The 4,363-nt window shown below is 39.7% G+C and overlaps 2 non-coding genes across 2 annotated transcripts; both read right to left on the reverse strand.

Annotated features, from left to right (window-relative positions):
• Positions 1 to 202: 202 nt before the first annotated feature.
• On the reverse strand, positions 203 to 293 carry LOC149839390 (small nucleolar RNA snoR1). The gene has a single exon (XR_016431752.1). It is a non-coding gene; the product is annotated as a small nucleolar RNA snoR1 (small nucleolar RNA).
• Positions 294 to 405: 112 nt separating this feature from the next.
• Positions 406 to 498, reverse strand: LOC149839391 (small nucleolar RNA snoR1). Its single transcript, XR_016431753.1, has one exon. It is a non-coding gene; the product is annotated as a small nucleolar RNA snoR1 (small nucleolar RNA).
• Positions 499 to 4,363: the final 3,865 nt, after the last annotated feature.

Here is a 4,363-nt window from a genome sequence, read left to right on the forward strand (position 1 = left end):
ATTAAAAGAAATAAAGGGAAAGGAAAATTAAACTGAATAGAAGGAAAATAATGACAAAAATCCTTTTCTTAACACAAACATGGCACAAGATGTTACATCTTCCCATCCAACAAACATTAGCCCAAACAAATATTCCAAATAATAACACTTGGAAAACAAAGTGGTAATTCGGTTAAAACCTCAAAAAGATTATAGAAAATAGGTCAGATAGTCGCTTGCATGTGCTCAAGGAACAACTTCAAGAGATAGTTTTCATACAAGAGGTGTCAAAAGAAGAAATAATCATCATGGACATAACATAAATAAATAAAAAAATATAGAAAAATAGCGGGAGATAATGTAAGAAAGATGTCACATGAAAACCATAAAACAAAATGCAAAAAATAACAGAAATGAAGGAAATCGCTCATAACAGTTTGCTTATCTCTGCTCAAAGAACAAGCTTTGAAAGTTGTTCTCGTACAAGAGGTGTCAGAAGAAGCATTGAACATCATGGAAAAAATGAAAAAGAAGACATAATCATAAAAAGATAGTTTCGGAGGAAGTAAAAATGCAGATGAGGAATCGGAGGAAGAAGAAGAAGAAGAAGAAGAAGAAGAAGAAGAAGAAGAAGAAGAAAATGCAGATGCAAATGATTACCTGCGCGTCGCCGGGCGGTGGCGGGAGGCTGACGGGGAGCGGCAGCTGGCGAGCGGTGGACGGCTGGCGAGCGGCGGCGGCCGGGCGGTGGCGAGAGTCGACAGGCGGCGGGCGGGAGAGGGCGGCGGGCGGGAGCAAGACAGCGAAACAGGAAAAAGAGAAAGAGGGATGGGATTAGGGATTTACGCGACATTTAGCGACGAAATTATTCCGTCGCTAAGCCGTCTTAAATCAAAATACCAAAAAAGCGGCGGAATATATTCTGTCGCTACGCCATCGCTAATTAGCGACGACAGAGTTCCCTCTCTAAATCCATCGCTAAAATGGTGTTCTTGTAATAAGAATTAGCGACAAAAAATTGCAGTCGCTAATCCGTCGCTAAGTAGCGACAGATTAGCGATAAAAGTTGTTTCCTCGCTAATCCATCGCGAATTAGCGACAGATTGTATCTCTAGCTAATCTGTCGCTAATTAGCGACGGAAAAAATCCGTCGCAAATTTCCGTCGCTAATTAACAATTTTCTTGTAGTGAGGATACCAAAAAGGAATCATGTATTTCAAGATAATTGTTGTGGTGAGGTCAGTTTTCATGACAATTTTGGCTCATATTTGAAATTTCAGAAAAGTGAGGGTCATATTTGGAATTAGGGGCAAAAAGTTGGCCCATAAATGAAATTTTTCCTAAAGTTTTATTTGAAATGCTAGCTGGCATGGACACTGACATGTATGACATTATTTTAGTATCTTTTTAAAATTAATATTTTATTATATTTTAGTTGTATTTCAATAAAAACTATTTTTAATGTTAAAATATTAAAATAGGTTTTTTATTGATTAAAAAAACAAAAAAATCGTGTCCTTGCATTCCATTTTCAAACTTTGGAGTTGAATTCTAATCCGGCGTGACATAGCTAGCTACTTTAACCATAGTGGCAATCATTTTGATCTATGGTGCTCGACATAGTCTAGATCTGAATAGGCAGATACATGCATAAAATTAATCTTGGTTGGATACATGTAAGGATGGCAGTGGACCCAGGAAAACCGTGGCCCGCTCAGCCTCGCCTCATTTGAACCGGGGATGAAGGATATGAAATGGGGATGGAGGCGGAGATAGAGGTTAAAATCAAAACCCGTGCGGACATGAACTTACCGTTTCTCCACCCTGCTCCGCTTTGTTCCCGATTTCTATTAGTAAAATAACTAAAATACCTTTAGGGATGATAGTGGACCGGGAAGAAACCGGGGCTTGCCCCGCCTCACCCGTTTAGACCGAGGATGGAGGTGGGGGTGAAGGTTAAAATCAAAACCCATGCAGGGATGAAAGCAAGGATGAAGGGCAGAATTTTGAGACGGGTAGGGGTGGTGACCTTGTCCCCTGCCTTCGCCCCCCCCCCCCCCCCCCCCCCCACCCCCCCACTACCATCCCTAGATACATATGGATCCAATACATGGATCAGGTCTAATTTATGATTTTTTTTGTTGGGTACATACTTAAGCATTTTATAACTTGTGGTTTCAACTAAAATGCGTGCTTTAAATATTATAAAGAATCGAATGATTTAATACGGCTAGGGCAGATATATTGCTTACTGCAAGATTAAAAAATCTAAGTTTTTCCTCAAAAAAAAATTAAGAAACTAAGTTGCTAAGCACTAACAAGAATTGGAGTTATGTTGAAAATCGAACTTCAAATTTAGAAAACCAACTTGTAAAGCCTATTACAGGGTTGATAGAACTCCGTGGGCTTACCCCTTGCCCCGAGAGAGAGTCGCCATGCTTAGACTTGAACATTGAGTGATGCCAATGGGATTTGAACCTAGAACACCGGCCTGGCAGCCTTGGCCCCATCCCACAACGTCAAACCCCTTTGGGGCCTGATAAGGGGAGCTAAAAGCCTAAACTAAAAGTCTAAAAAGCATACATCCAACTTGATTAGTCAGAGTTGGTGAAATGGCTCACCAATCGTGCCGGGCATACCGTGTTTTCCTCCAAAAGAGTCATCATCAGCTACGTGGTTGAGTCTTATCCTTGATATATATTGTTGGGCCATGCATTTTTATTCACAATTAGAATATATGTAAATTTTTAATCCAATGTATGTTTTAAGGTAACTGAACCATAATAAATCAATGCCTATTGTCATATTTGCTTAGCAAAGCCTGAGCCTTGAGGTATTACTCGTTAATACCATGTTGCAAGTACGCAGGCATGTACACACACTACCATATGGTGGTATACTCTTGTTTGAGTAAGGGCTGGGAAACAAGCCAAGCTGCACGTGGCTCAGCTCATGTTGGGCTCGTAAAGAGCTCGTTCAAACTCGTAAAATAGGCTCTACAAGCTAGATATGGATAACAGGTATTCAGCTTGGCTTGACTCGTATAAGCTCGTTAGGTATTGAAAAACATATTTTAGATATATTTTACATGTATTTTTGTAATCCTAATTCTTTCAGCTCTATCGAAACAAGCTATCCCATGTGGTAAGCGGGGTCCTGTACCAAGCTGAAGGCCCAGGTTCGAATCCCTCTGCCACATGGGGCTTAAGAGATATCTGGTAGGGGTCTGCCTAACACCAGCTTGCCTTTAAAAAAAAAAAATCTTTCAGCTCTAAGCCAACATTTTTTTCTATAAACAAGCTAGCTCAAACTAGACTTGTTTAACTCGGGCTCATTAAGAGCCGGAACTCGGCTTGACTGGCCACTAGAATGAGCCATGCTTGAACACTTCAAGCTAGATCTAGCTAGTAATGTTATACCAACCTGGTGAAAATTGGATTTCTGAAAAGAGATTTCAAGCCTAGAGGCACGTTCTTAAGATCGCTATCTTTAGAACTTCAATCGCCCCACTCCGGAAATTCTGAAGATGCGAAAAAGGGTTTTGTTACGATTGAGTTCCCAGGATACAACTAGGCTTGAACCTCAAGAGAGTCACTGCTTCGCAAGAACAGATGACCTCTCCCACACATGAACTCTGCAAGCCAAACCGAGAAGAAAGAAAAGAGAAAACTGGAGAGTCAGAGATTCTGATATTCTACAAAAGACGAAAATAGAAGAATTTATAGACTTTTAGAGAGGTCAAAACGTTTTGCGATAAATGAGATTAATGACCATAAATCTGACGGTTTGAAAATAAGACAAAAAAGTACCTGAACGGTCACCCACCTTTGACTGTTAATCAAAGGCCTCCAAAACCGTCCAACAGTCACAAAGCACCTTAAACTCAATATAAATGATATTAAAACTTTTCAAACGGCCAGATATCTCAAAACCGAAAAAATCAAAACGGATATTTGTGCAAAGTGCGCCATCAAAACGCCACATTGCGCCTCAAGCGCCCTTGCGCAGCAACGTCCCCAAGCAACCCATGGATACAAGGCTTACCAAAGTAAAGAATAGAGAACAAAGTCTGTATTTAAACCACTAGAAAAACTGATTTCTCTTAGATATGAGACTAAACTTATTAAAACACTTTTGGTGGAAAGAAATCATCAATTTTAAAACTTTCCTAACAAGTAACTCTTTTACCAGCCCTAGATTCAACGACAAAATGTTGATTTAACTGTATAAATGTGTGTAACATAACTTTTACCAAGTAGATTTGATCATATCCAATCTACCATAAAGTTCAATCCCCAACATGGTGAAGAATCTATTAATGCTATCAAGATCAATCATTGAAAAATCAGCGTGAATTGGTTTTCTTAAATAGTTTGTGAAAATT

This window comes from Nuphar pumila, chromosome 4, assembly GCF_984573655.1.
Source record: "Nuphar pumila chromosome 4, dmNupPumi1.hap1.1, whole genome shotgun sequence".
In the NCBI taxonomy this organism is placed as follows: domain Eukaryota; kingdom Viridiplantae; phylum Streptophyta; class Magnoliopsida; order Nymphaeales; family Nymphaeaceae; genus Nuphar; species Nuphar pumila.